Genomic DNA, 15808 nt, shown 5'->3' with positions numbered 1-15808 from the left:
GGGAAGATCCCACATGCCGCGGAGCAACTAAGCCTGCGTGCCACAGCTACTGAAGCCCGCGCGCCTACAGCCCGTGCTCCGCAACAAGAGAAGCCACCGCAATAAGAAGCCCACGCACTGCAACGAAGAGTAGCCCCCGCTTGCCGCAACTAGAGAAAGCCCACGTGCAGCAACAAAGACCCAACACAGCCAAAACTAAATTTAAAAAAATAACTAAATTTATAAAAAAAGAAAAGAAAAAAGATTTGGGGTAGGTGAGCCTGGAAACTGCGTTCCCTCTCTGGTTTTGTTTACACAAAAACAGTAATCTAAATACCCAGGTATGCTTGCCTCTGAGAGTACACATATATTTTCCAAGGGTAATCGTTTTTGAAGGTTTACTTTAAGTAAAATTAATTTTCAGATGCTTTACTTCCAAAGGTATTCCTTCCAAAATTGTGCTTCTGTGAGAACTCATTTAAGAACTCACTCCTTATCTTTTTACAATAATCCTTCCACTTTACAAAACAAGAACATATTCTTTGGTACATTGCCCCAGTTGTAAAAAACTCATGGGACACAAAACAATGACAATTTGAATGACTGGCAATTCCTGCTGAGAAACTAAATGCCTCTAATAATTGGGTTAAAAAGATTATTTTGTAAATCAGATGGTTGTCCAGTTTTTATGTTCAAAAATTCAGGTAGAATCTATAGAGTTTTGTCAACTGTTAGGTTATTAAAAATACTCTTGATTAAAGATCACTTTGTGAAATCTGACATATAACCAGGGCAGACATAAAACAATTGAATGGCATTGCTACAATAAAACCACTGTCATTTCCATAAAATGTGAAATCTTGTGTGTGGACAAGATTTCTGAACACTTACATTTGCAAACAATTTTTTTTAATGAATAGAATTGATTATTAGTCTTGTTTCATTCAATAATATGTAATATTCACCCATAAATTCTTAAAATAATTGGATAAACCTGCTTCCTTATTATGAAATGGATTTTAAACAAAATTTTACCTAAATTTTGTAATATATTTGGGTTCTTTAACTAGGTACTAATAATAATGGAACTTATAAACATAAAGAAACACGTTTTTTATCATTTGGAGCTTACAGTCACAGAAAGCAAAAAAAAATTAATTTCATTTTATAGGAAAAATATGGTAGAGTGAATCAGTTAGATTTTATGACACTAATGCTGCATAAAAAGCAACACAAAACCTCAGTATCATACAGAAATAAGCGTATGTTTGGTCTTTCATCTGGAGCAGCTGGGGGTTACATGGCAAGGGATGGGTGAAGCATTAGTACCATTTTGCACTACTACAGGGTGATAATTGAAAACATTAAAATATATAGAACAAATTCTAAAGGGAAAGTCAAATACAAATATAAACTGCAGAGGTAAAGGACCAAGATAGAATTTGTGATTTTTAAATAAGAGTTTGTTCAATGTTTTTAATATGGAGATGATGGTGAATATCAAATCATTATGAATTTGATTACATTGGATACATTTTTAAAAGTAATACAGCAGTTCTATTTTTAAATGTCAATATTTACAACTAAACTTATATCCTTTGCAACTATTTGAATTTATGATGAAATGAAACTAAAAATGGGTGAGTAGTAAATAGATTTTCAAAATTATTTTAGGGGGTATGCAAGCAAAATAAATTGAGTTCCACTGATTATGAATTTCCAGAACCAAGGAGAGTGTGGAATTTCTGAAAGACTAGCGAACGGCAAGAAGCCTGAGTCTGATCAAAGCTCATCATGTTTGGGAACCTCACAATAAGAGGCAATGATACTAGCAAGGCCCATAGGACACCTGTGGTAGGGTGTAGCCCAACTTTTTTTTGGTAAAGACTTGCATACAGGACTTCTGCATCCTATGGAGAGTCCCTATACTAAATCAAAAAACTCTAGGCCTTATGGCATAGCTAGAAATCTAATACCAGAAATTCCTGAATTAGACCTTAGGTCTGGGTATACAACTCGTAGGGTAATTACAGGATTAAGGATTGAGATAGGAAGCAGATAACATGGTCTTATAGACTGGTAACAGAGAAAAGATAAACAGAAGGTAGTCTCATCACAGAACCATATTCTCTTCAAGGTTAAAAACTATAACTTGTATCATTTGCCAAATCATATACCAAAGTTCAGGCCAGTTCAAGTCAGCCAAGACAAGGTAGAAAAGGCATGAACAAACAAACCAGGTCACATAAATTGATACACTGAGGATGAAAGCCAATGTCTAGAAACCAGAAGGAAGAGCATCACGACCAGAGGATAGTGTGAAGACCAGATACACAGCCACCCCTCCCCGTGCCCGGAGGTTTTATTAGATTCTCCCTGCACCCAGGAAGTGTCTTGGGAAGGAGGAAGGGCAAGGGAGACACCTTGAGAAGTGGGTTACCTTCTGAGTTATGACCCACACAAGGCTATTAAAGCAGAAGAGACTAAGACGTTTTAATTAAAAAGATTAAGTGGTTTCTGACAATCATATGAATGCGTGCTTGAGAGCAAGATGTAATCCATTATAGGAAAATTCATGTTCTATACTTTGTACATCTAAGTTGTGGTGTCCTTACACTGACTTGTCTACAAATAACAATAAAATTTATGAATACAGATACCTATGTACATTGTAAAATGCCAAGCAAAATGTAAATAGTCTATTTCACATAATAATTTAGAGATTTTAAGATTAATTTCACAGTACTTTCTTTCATATCTTTTAAAATATTTGAGTATTTGATACAAACAAAACAATATGTGTGTTGACTCAAGGAAATGGTATCAATGTAAGGTAATTTAGAAAGAAATTTGGGGGCGTAAAAATCATCCACCCAGATAAGAAATTTCTTATCAAGTCATTCTAATCTATAATGCCTAGATTGTGAAATTCTTTCACCTACTCGTTTTATGAATGTCTAGTGTCTAGCTCTGATGGAAAAACTAAATTACGCAAGTATCAAGATTTGTTCTTGCCTGAAGCAAGCAAATTAACTAAATGATTTCTCAATTTTCCTTCCAAGTTCTATGATTTAATGAGGTTGTGCAAAAGATGACTAAACACAAAATGTGAGGAAATGCTGTCAACGATGAGTGTTTTTCTTTAGAGGTGTGAGTGGCTTCAGAGCCTTGATAGTAAGGGAAATGTGACCTTTTATTGAAGGCCTGAGACTCATTACATGTATTCATGAGGTATTTACCAAAACCCATTAAAGCAATTGCTTAGGCCTCCTTCTTGTAAGGTCAGAAAAACAGGACAGAGTATTTTCCAGGACTGGCTTCATAAAGGACTCAGGAATGGATATGCCAGGATAAATGACTAAATGGTCTGTGTCAGTCACAATGCAATCAAGAGACAGAAATCATAATAGCTCTTTTAACAGAGAAGATTTAATATCCAGAACTAAGTCAGTATAAAGAATTATTACCTATATAAACTAGAAATGCAAAACAAAAACACTGAGAAAGGATGGAAGCAGCACCTGCAGGAAATAGATACACACTGAGAAGGTACCTGGAGAGGGGCTCCAAGGAGCTAAAAACTAGACCTTTCAGGAGGGGACACTGGCTGGCTGGTGGCTGTGTCTCTGAGGCTGGTTTTGCAAGTGTTACATAAATTCCAAAATGGAGTTAACTGCTGCTTCTCCAAAGAAATGCTGCTGTTGGGGTGAAGAAGGAAGACTGAGGGAATTGGGGAGATGTTGTTTAATTAAGGATACAAACTTGCAGCTAGTAGATAAATAAGGCCTGGGGTTCTAATGCACAGCATAGTGATTATAGACAATACTGTAACATAAACTTCAAAATTGCTAAGAGACTAGATCTTAATTGTTCTCACCACAAAAAAAGAAATGATAATTATGTGATGTGATAGGGTGTTAGCTAACCCTAAAGAGGTAATCATATTGCAATATATACATGTATCAAATCAATTCATTTTGTACCTTAAACTTACACAATGTTTTATGTCAATTATATCTCAATTGAAAAAAAAATTTTTAAAAAGCAGGAAACAAAGAGGAACAAGTCCCTTCTTCCTCTTCCAGCTTTGCAGTCTCCCTCTAGTGCCCTGATTGGCAGAGTCTTACAAGAAGATAATTGCAAAGCAGAAATGCAGTGTGCAAAGTACCAGCTCCAGCAAGAAGAAGCAGAGCACAGAAGGGTGAGTTTGAGGCAAAAAACCGATAGCTTAATAATTGGAATAGGTTAAAAAATTTAAGGACAGCAGTTTGTCAAATTTATAGAAAATAAATCTATGGAAATGTACATCCAAAAGACAAATACAAAAATATCAGATAATGATTGAAATGGTAAATCCCTAACATTTATATGAAATCACCTTTAAAAGAATACAGGCATACCTCGTTTTATTGTGCTTTCTTTCGTTACGCTTCACAGATACTGTGTTTTTTACAAACCAAAGGTTGGTTGCAACCCCGAACTAAGCCAGTCTATCAGTGCCATTTTTCCAACGGCATTTGCTCACTTCGTTTCTCTGTGTCACATTTTGGTATTTTCGCATTATTTCAAACTTTTTCATTATTGTTATATTTCTTATGGCGATCTGTGATCAGTAATCTTTGATGTGGAAAAAAGATTACTATTGAAAAAAGATTACAACTTGCTGAAGGCTCAGATGATGTTTAGCATTTTTTGGCAATAAAAGTATTTTTTAATTAAGGTATGTATGTTTTTTAGGCATAATGCTATTTCACACTTAATAGAATACAGTACAATGTAAAGATAACTTTTATATGCACTGGGAAACCAAACAAATTGTGTGGCTCATTTTATTGGGATATTTGCTTTTTTTTCAGTAGTCTGGAACTGAAGCTGAAATATCTCCAAGGTATGCCTGTACATAATTCTGGTTTATAAAAAGATACAAGCTGCTGGTGATCAAACATAGTTTCCTTATATTCAATCAGAAAAAGATGCTGACGTTGAGAGTGAAAATCCAGATGGTTTGGGTTCAAAATATACTTGGGGCTCAGATTAGGTCTTTTGGAGGGAAGTAAGAGTGATGCTGATACCACTTCAGCCTTGGTTCTCTGAGATTGTCTAGCTCAGGAGACTTTTTTTTTTTTTCACTAAATGCAGTACAGAGGTGGGATATAATGAGCAAAACAACCACCATTAAGCCTTTCAGAAGTTGACAATCCAGCCTAAAACTTAATCCAGGTGTTACCTATGACTCCTGCAGAGCTCTGCTGTGAACACATCTGTGATTATTTTCTTTAGAAATAACCTGATACCCATGTGGAAAACATGAGAGGCCATATACACTGGATTTTGTGCTGATAATCTCCTTCACTGTTCTCTATGTTCACACCACAAATCACATGCCAAATAAGGTTATAATCAAAATGAAGATCCAAACAATGAATAAGAAGGTATGCTTTAAAAAGATACAAAGACATTCTTTTCAGACTTATGAAGACATTGAAAGTTAAAGAGTTAAGAATCTTTCTCGAAATCATGAAACTAAAGTATGACAGAATCATAGGGCCCTAATCCACTGACCCTTAAACCATAGTAATTTTCACTATACAATGCCACCTCCCTAATATCATTATAAAAAATTTTAGTGGTACCATGAGGCACGCTGGAAACAAATTAGAATTATTCCTTAAAATAAGGCACAAGTGGGAATTCCCTGGCGGTCCAGTGGTTAGGACTGCTCTTTCACTCCCGAGGGCACAGGTTCCATCCCTGGTCAGGGAACTAAGATCCAGCAAGTTGCAAGGTGCGGCCAAAAAAAAAGGCACAAGCTAAATTGGGTGTTGCTATGACATGGGCCATTTCCATTTGGCCCCCATACCCATGGCCAAAGAAGCCCTGTTTAGTAGACCACATCTGTTGCCATACCCAGAAACACATGCTTCACTCTGATTCAATTAATAAAAATTGACTTAAAGAAGGTATATTATCAAATGCCATTTTCAGGATACACAGGGAGTAGGAGAAATTTTAATTTATTTAGCAAAACTATCACCAGGTTCTAGAGTGCCAGGTACCCAGGAGGTACTGAATTAATACGATGTAAAGGACATGGTCCCTATTACCAAAGAAGTCACATTCTAGCTGAGTTGTTACATGAGATGAAGATGCCCTGAAAAGTATCAATGGTTATATCAAGATGGATGCAAAATGCCATGAAATAGGAAATGGAGGACACAGGAGATTTGTTTTCTCCTCACACAGGGACCATCTCATCTCATTTTTTCAGGTTGTAATACATACCAAAATCAGCATGTTTACCCCATAAGTAAACATCATAAAACAACTCCCCAAATTATTAGGAACATTTTTCTTAAGTTTGATAACAGCGAATGTAACTTCCAAGACAAGCAGAAGGCTTTTATAGACAGATGAATGTTCTCACACAAGTCTTGGAATCAGGTTGGGTGAGCCACTTACAAGAGCATTCTCCTGCATTTGCAAAGCCATCTCCAAAGTGTTTACTAGTACAACATATACTGTAGACCGGTCAGCCTTTGTGTGTGTGTGAGAAAAGAATCCATGTGGGCTTCTAAGGCCCTGGCAAAATGCAGTGACATGATGGTTATAAGAGAAAGGAGGCTTGGTCAAAGAAAATAAGAGAGAAGATGGGAACAAGTGATCTGTCAGGAAAACTCATTTAATCTTAGGTACTATTGTTTTTCTTCTATATACCAGAGTCCTTGGAGGCATGCCAAAAAGGAAATGGATGATGGGGAAATTTTTAAATACATATATATATATGTATATAAAAGTGTATATATATATGAAATAGTCATAGAAATTAATCACATTAGGTAAATCTCTAAAAATCCCATCAACTAGATATTCTCAGTATATAATCAATTACAGTGGTCTTCACTGCTCCAAGGTCTCTCTCCTCTCTATCTCTGTCTCATAGTTCATTCAAAGTGAACTATTTTCACTCAAAGTACACAGCAGCCTGCAGGCAGAAAATCTTGCATTTTGAGATGCTAAAGTAACATCAGGAATAAGCCTATGCCCATTGTCACCAGCATATCAAAACTGAGCCTCTGTTTTTAAAGAATCAGAAACAGGAAGACTATTTCCATCAGGTTACATCTGAGCTAGAGGGGCATCAACAGATTCTAAAGAAGAGAGATAACCATACAAAATTAAAGATCTATTGGTGAGTCAACCTACACAGACCCTCTATCACATAAAATTTCCATGTTCATTTCCAGCAAGAAGCCTTGTTGCTAACCTGGGGATATTCATAAACACACCAGGTTGAATCCTTGGCAATTGCCTTCTTGGTTCCTGCTTTCAATAAGCTCTGAAATAATTTGTTTATCACTTGGGCCATTTGTTGATAAACGGAGTTCATTGAGTGGGTCCTCTAATTAATTAGTTTGCTTTCTGTGCTATTAATGGAAGGAAGCACACATATATCCATTAGCCCTTTGGGAGTTCTCTTGCATGCAGCCTTTGAAAAAGGCATGTTTCACAGTCCTGTAAGGTGCTGACTCTTGGTAGCCCTGTTTGGACTTCAATAGGAAGTGGGAGATATTCCCAGGCAATCAGGTATTCCTCTAGCCCAAAAGGGAAAATAAATATCTGCAGATTGTGTTTCTCTTGAAGTGGCCACAGTTTCATTGCAATTTCCATCCAAGGCAACATGCATTTTGTCAGGCTGAGGTTCAGCCATTAGGTTGCTAATTAAGTTAACAAGTGATGTGTGCAGCTTAATTTGGCAACAAGCTATCCTACAGACTGCTCAATAAGGAAAGCAGCATTTTTGTGATGATTCTGTTTTTAAGCTTGGAATTAAACTAAAAACTATAATGATCCCTATGAAGGAACGTCTGATGTGTGTGTTCAAAATGCAGAATAGGAGAATATACTCTTCTGCATGTTGGATACTCACACCTTTTATTTACAGATTTATTGCACAGCATAGCTGAAATAGGGGTAATTACCTGTGTGCATTTTAAATTCATCATAATTCAAATAAAATGTGTTTCTCTGCCCAACTTTCTTCTTGTAGCTGTCATTTTGCCCAACTGCAAATTGACTTTTAGTAATGAGTTTCCATTGCAGTGGGCTAATTGTGGGCATGATTTATCCTGCTGTTATCCTCTGTTGATCTGCCTCTCCTCCAGTGTCTAGGAGCTAAAAAAAGAAATTCATTCGTTCATTTATTCAGTAAATATTTACTGAGCATCTATTGTGTGCCAGACATTGCACTAGGCTCTAGGGACTCAGAGGAAAAAATGTGCTTAAAGTGGGATCTGATAAAGGTTTCAAAAGAATAATCATGTGTTTATTCAGTCAAAGAAAACACAGTTTGGGAAGGAATATACCTGGACTAAGATCCTGGAGACCAACACTTAGGTGTATGGTCTTTAAATATGCCTAAACTCAGTCACTAACCAAGGAAAGAAAATGAAATAAGCAAGTTCTCTAATATCTTTGGGCTTCACTTGTTTATTTATAAAGTAGAGGGTCGGCCTCTCTGTTAAAATCCCTTTCAGCAGATTTCTTGAATAATCCAAAGTCTCCCATGACCTATCCTCAACCAAATATTACTTTCTCAACTAGAATGGCTTTCTACTTCCCTCCTCCATTTCTGTATATTAAAAGACTACTCAGTAAGGTCTATAGTCTACTTATGAAATTGTATCAATTTCCTACTTTTCATTAATGTATTAGTTATATAAGATGGTACCATTGGGGGAAGCTGGGCAATGAGTACATGGGATCTTTTCACGGTATTTTTGCAACTTCTTATGAGTCTGTAATTATTTCAAAACAAAAAGTTTGTTTAAAAAACAACAAAATTCACGACCTACCTCAAAAATGAAATCAAAACTGATATTAATCTCTTCTTCCCTTCCCTCTATTGTAACATTCTGACTGTGTTACAGTTAGTTACAAATCCACCTACCTCTCTTGATTTTAAACTCTGAGAGATAGAACTGCATCATATTTATCTTTGCATCCTCCGCAGACCTTAGAATATTTGCTTTTCTAACCCAGGTTCATTCAATTAAATTTAACAAACTGAGTTCAAGACACTGGTTAAGACATTTCCTCATATCTCTTATCTCATTCGGGAAGCTCTGCCTTACATCTTGCTTTCCTTTTCATGGCATTCAACGGAATCTGTATGCAGAATGTGTGTAGGCATATGGTTCACATACTGATTTGCTCAAGGTGCCTACCAGTAAAATGTGACTGGTAGTAACACTCACCTGGATACCAAGGACAAAGAGAGTTAATTAACCAGTGATGGCAGAATACAGTACATAAATAATGGAGCATGAGAGAAATAGGGATTGTGTTATGTAAACATTCAGGTCCTGCAATATTCTGTTCTGGATTTGGTTTTCAAATGGAAGACAATTAAAATAAAGTACACTCCTATTTGGTTCTGAAGATGCTTTCTCTAAAGCTTTTTGAGATCTTGCAGCTCCAACATAAAAACATACATATATAATGTGGATTCCTGGAGATTAACACAAGAAGGGGCTCCAAAAGGTCATTGCTACCCTCCTATGACTTGTATTTGTAACAGCTGGTGGCAGTTGGGATCAGTCATCTGGTAGCTGCTAAGACAAAAATTGCTATGCCTATATATTTTGTTACTTGTTAAACATAGGTCATTGCAAATTATAAAATGTATTGATAATTTCAGTAAAATTAAATTAAATTAAAAAATTAAGCCAGTGCCAACCACTATTTGAGAACATAGGTAAGCTATGAAAGAAAAAAAAATAATGTCCAGGATAGAAAATTGCAAAAGCTAATAATTTTTGAGTGTTTAAACTGTATAATTTAAAATGGTATTTGTACTTGATTTTGCCTCTAGGAATAACTGGTGAATGTTTAGAAATATCCCAATCATGTATAAATAGAATGTAATTTCTAACAGTTATTTTCCCCAAAATGTTGTTGAGTATAAATATAATCAAATTTAATCAAACAATAAAAATTTAAATAAAAACTACAAAAAATATTTTGCTATTTACTTACTTTACTTGAATGCCAGTTAAATTTTATACTGGTTTTGTATTAGCAATCTTTTCTCTATTTGCTTTTGATCTGAACATATAGCAGTGAAACCTCCACATACAGAAGTTGCTCATCTGACAAATTGGACCAATGTGACAAATGTGACCAAGGGAGTGAATATAATTAAAACCACCAATGTATTTACTATTTTGACTTATTTTGGAGACCTTAATAAAATTAAGAAGCTACCATACTGGATGAATTAAAACACAAATATGGATTCAGTTTTGTAAATTAAGATTCATATGACTCATAGCAGAAAGCTAAACAATTAAAATAGAATATCTTTATGTCGATATTAATAGACAACAGAAGACATAGTATGATCTCTACCATTGTAAGTAGCTAATTATATAAGCATCACTGGTCCTCTGAAAAGCTGTCTTCAAAGTCACAAGTTATGTGATTGCTGTGGTAGGCAGGATATAGCCTTCCAAAGATGCCCATCCCCTAATTCCCAGAACCTGTGAATGTATTCTGTTATATGGCAAGGGTGAATTAATATGACAGACAGAATTGAGATTGCTAGTGAGCTGACTGAAAAATAGGGAGATTATCCAGGATTATCTGGGCAGGCTCAATGAAATCACAGGGTCCTTAAAAGTAGTAGAGGTGGATGGAAGACTTAATGTAGTGATGTGATGTGAGAAAGACTTAACCAGCCATTGCTGGCTTTGAAGATGGAGAAAAGGGCTGTAAGACAAGGAATGCAGGTGGCCTCTAGAAGCTGGAAAAGAAAAGAAAATGGATTGTCCCTAGAACCTCCAGAAGGAACACAGCTCTGCTGACACCATGATTTTTGCGCAGTGAGCCCCCGTTCAGACTTCTGACCTCCAGAACCATAAAATAATAAACCTGTGTTGCTTTAGGTCATTAGGGTTTTTTGTAATTTGTTACAGCAGCAATGAAAAAGTAATACAACAATACTTCCAGTTTCCGGTTCTGCATGTAAGGAGCTTGGAAGCTGCCACAACATCCTATCAACAAGTAAAAAGCTGAACAAACTGAAATGTCAACAACACTTCTGCAATACATAAAAGAAGGGAGGACACAGAGCAAACCACTATCACCAAGACTGGACGACCTACAGGTAAATATAGAGAATAACAGAACAGAAACTGACAACTGTTAACTGCCTGCTGCAGAAACCAGTGCCAGGGTAGGAAAATCTGAACTATAATTGATACATTATGGGAGGCTCAGTGCAGACAACTCTGAGAGTCAACAACCAGAGGGAGACCCAGTCATAGGGAGGGTCCCACAATTTTGTGAAATTTACCTCCAGGATTTTGGCCAGGTTCTTATAGTAAATATCTGAGAAAAACTGCCCTAGTGCTTCCAGCAGAGGTGGAGGGGGGTAGGGGGAGTGGGGAGGAATCATTCTGAAATATAGCAGAGCACTCTGTTCTTCTAAACAAGGCCCTCAGAGGAAACTAGTTAAGCAGAGCCTAACCTGCTGGGATATTTTCACAGCATACCAAAAGGCAGAAATCACAATTTGAAAAGACAGAGCAAGCATCAAAACCAGACATGGCAAGGATGTTGGAATTATCAGACCAGTAATTTAAAACGGTATGATTAATATGCTAAGGACTCTAATGGATAAAGTAGGCAGCATGCAAGAACAGATGGGCAGAATAAGAAGAAAGATGGAAATCCTAAGAAGAAACTAAAAAGAAATGCTAGAGATCAAAAACACCTCAGCATAAATAAAAAATGCTTTTGATAGGATTACTAGTAGACTGGACACAGCTAAGGAAAGAATCTCTGAGCTTAAGGATATCTCAAGAGAAACCTCCAAAACCGAAAAGCAAAAAGAACAAAGACTAAAAAAAAACTTAAAAACCAAAAGAACAGAATATCCAAGTACTGTGGGATAGCTCAAAAGGTGTGACACAGGCATAATGGGAATATTGGAAAAAGAAGAAATAGAGAACAGAAGAAATATTCAAAACAATAATGACTGAGAATTCCCTCCAAATTAATGTCAGACACCAAGATCCAGGAATCTCAGAGAACACCAAGTAGGATAATTGCCAGAAAAACTATACCCAGGTATATCATTTTCAAATTACAGAAAAATAAAGATGAAGAAAGAATCCTGAAAGAACCTGGGACAAAAAATCCTTACCCACAGAGGAACAAAGGTAAAAATTCATCAACTTCTCCTCAGAAACCATGCAAGCAAGAAGAGAGTAGAGTAAAATATATAAAGTACTGAGAGAAAAATCCCACCAACCTAGAATTCTGTACCCCATGAAATTATCCTTCAAAAGTGAAGGAGAAATAAACATTATCTCAAACAAAGATTGAGGGAACTTGATGCCAGTACACCTGTCTTGAAAGAAATATTAAAAGAAGTTCTTTAGAGGGAAGGAAAATAGCATACACCAGAAATGCAGATCTATTACATAAAGAAAAGAAGAACATCAAAGAAGGATTAAGTGAAGGTAAAATAAAAACTTTTAGTTTTTCTTAATTATAAGTAACAGTTTGTTCAAAATAATAATAGCAGCGGTGTATTTGATTATGTATGCTTATTATATATCATTTATTTACGTATTTATTTATTTATGCTTGTATATAAGTGAAGTGAATGACAGCAATGATACAAAGAATGGGAGGGAAGATTTAGGATTACTTTATTATTATAAGGTATTCACACTACCTGTGGAGTGATGAGATTAACCAACACACAGGTCAAAGAAGAAATCTCTAGAGAAATTTTAAAATATTTTGAACTAAAAGGAAAATTAAGACAACTTATCAAAATTTGTGGATGCAGCAAAGTGCTGGAGGGAAATTTATAGAATTAAGTGCATATATTAGAAAAGAAGAAAGATCACACACACACAAAAAAGCAACTAAGTTTCACACTAGGAAACTAAAGAAAGAAGATCAAATTAAATCCAAAGTAAGCAGAAGAATAGAAATCATAAGAATTAGAGCAGGAATCAATTAAATTGAAAACAGGAAACTGGTAGAGAAAATCAGTTAAACTAAAAGCTGTTTCTTGGAAAAGGTCAATAAAATGGATAAGCTTCTTGCCAGGCTAAGAAAAAAAGGGAGAAGATACAAATTACTAACATCAGAAATGAAATAAGGGACATCACTAAAGATCCTATGGACAATAAAAACATAATGAAGGAATATTGTGAACAACTCTATGTTCACAAATTTGATAACATAGATGTAATTGACCAAGTCCGGGAAAAATACAATTTGCCAAAACTCACATGAAAAGAAACAGACTATCTGAATAGGCATATGTCTATTAAGTAAATTAAATCAATAATGAATAATATTCCAAAAAAGAAAGCACCAGGCTTAGATGGTAAAGTCTACCAAACATTTAAGGAAGAAATTATCCCAATTCTCTACAATATTTCAGAAATTATCCAAATCCTCTACAATCTTTCAGAGACAGAATACTTCCTAGCTTATTCTATGACAGCAGCATTACCCTAATATCAAAACCAGACAAAGACATGACAAGAAAATATTACAGACCAATATCTCTCATGAAAACAGAGGGAAAAATCCTCAACAAAATATTAGCAAGTCAGACCCAACAATATAGAAAAAGAATTACATACTATGACTAAGTGGGACTTACCCTAGGTATGAAACATTCGAACATCAGTTAATGCAATCCAACACATCAATAGGCTAAAAAAGAAAAATCACATAACCATATCAATAGATGCAGAAAAAACATTTGACAAAATCCAACACCAATTCATGGTAAAAACTTTCAGTAAACTAGAAATAGAGGGGAACTTCCTCAATTTGATAAAGTATAACCACAAAAATCCTACAGCTAATGTCATACTTAATAGTGAGAAACTCGAAGTTCTCCCACTAAGTTCAGATACAAGGCAAAAATGTCCCCTCTTACCACTTTTTTTCAACATAATACTGGAAGTTCTAGCTAATGCAATAAGACAATAAAAGGAAATTAAAAGGTACACAGATTGGGAAGGAAGAAACAAAACCATCTTTGTTCATAGATGACATGATTGTCTATATAGAAAATCTGACAGAGTTGACAAAAATACTCCTGGAGCTAATAAGGATTATAGCAAGGTTGCAAGACACAAGTTTAATATACAAAAGTCAGTTGCTTTTTAAATACAGCAATGAACAATTGGGATTTGAAATTAAAAACACAGTACCATTTAAATTAGTATTATCACTAATGTAAATCTAACAAAAATGCACAAGATCTGTATGAGGAAAACTACCAAACTCTTATAAACAAAATCAAAGAAGAACTAAATAAATGAAGAGATAGTCCATGTTCATGGATAGGAATATTCAGTATTATCAAGAGAAGAGTTCTTCCAAACTTAATCTACACATTCAATGCAATCTCAATCAAAATTCCAGCCAGTATTGAGAAACTGATTCTGAAGTTTATATGGAGAGCAAAGGACCCAGAGTAGGCACCACAATATTGGAGAACAACAAAGTTGGAGGACTGACACTACTTGACTTTAAGACTTACTATAAAGTTACAGTAATCAAGACGGTGTGGTACTGGTGAAAGGAACAGACAAATAGATCAACTGAATAGAATAGAGAGCCCAGAAATAGGCCCACCTAAATATAGTCAATGATTCTTGACAAAGGTGCAAAGGCAGTATGATTGAGCAAAGATATTCTCTTCAACTAATAGTGCTGGAACAGTTGAACTTTCACATGCAAATAAACCAACATAGACACAGAGCTTACATTTTTTACTAAAACTCAAATGAAGCGCAACCAAACGTAAAATGCAAAACTAAAAAATTTTCCTGAAAATATTCTATATATGTATTTATTAGTTTTTTATCTTTAGAAAAAGGACATCATGCTGTCGCTATCTTTTAGGACCCATTGACCTCTTTATAACAACACTAGAGGTAGCCTCCAGTGTCCACACAAAAATCCCAAGTTAAATGCCTGGTACTGACTTTTCAGTTCAGATTTTTACTCTACCTTTCTTGTGACTTACCCCCTATAGAGGGATGTTTGATGTTTTGCTACCCAGTATCCAGTGTTCACCATCCTAGTAAATAAACCTAGTTTCCATCTAAGGGAACCCCATACTCCTCCACTCTCAGTGCTCATGGCCAAGTACAGTCTCACTCCAGCCTTGGGAATGGTTCACATTGCCCAATCCCAAGCCAACCAGCAAACCACATTCGACTCTCTGATAACTTTTGCCTCTCCAATCACAGTGACTCTCATACCTTGTTGGGGGTGAAGGGTCAAAAAAACTCTAACGTCTTCTGGGTATAAAGAATCTAAGGCCTGGAACTACTCCATCTATTTTGCTACCATAAGAGTAGGACACTCTCAGGTGCACAAAGGAAGAGAGCTGGGAGATGTGCAGAAAGGAAGAGCCGGGGCTCAGGTGACATGACTAAAGTCTCTGAATCAATCCATTCCTGAAGCTCCAGACCTACCCAGTGACTATTCCATTACCTGAACAAACAAGTCTCTTTTGTGTTTGTCAGTGTATATTTGGTCTTATTTCACTTGATATACAAAATTCCTTAACTGTCAGCACCCTCCTATGTAGTAAAAGGAATTTGCTAAGCAATTTCCAGCCCTGAGGGGGAAAACAGATACAAGCAAAGAAGTGCTTACACAATTAGTAAAAAAATATTTAAGACAAGTAAGACAAATTAACAGTCCATATTCCAGAAAATGATACCTTTTCAAATTGGTTGTATTGCTTTAATGACCGCACCTAGATTTTAAGCTCCTA

This window comes from Eubalaena glacialis, chromosome 15, assembly GCF_028564815.1.
Source record: "Eubalaena glacialis isolate mEubGla1 chromosome 15, mEubGla1.1.hap2.+ XY, whole genome shotgun sequence".
NCBI lineage: Eukaryota > Metazoa > Chordata > Mammalia > Artiodactyla > Balaenidae > Eubalaena > Eubalaena glacialis.
Note: the sequence above shows the minus strand (reverse complement) of the source record.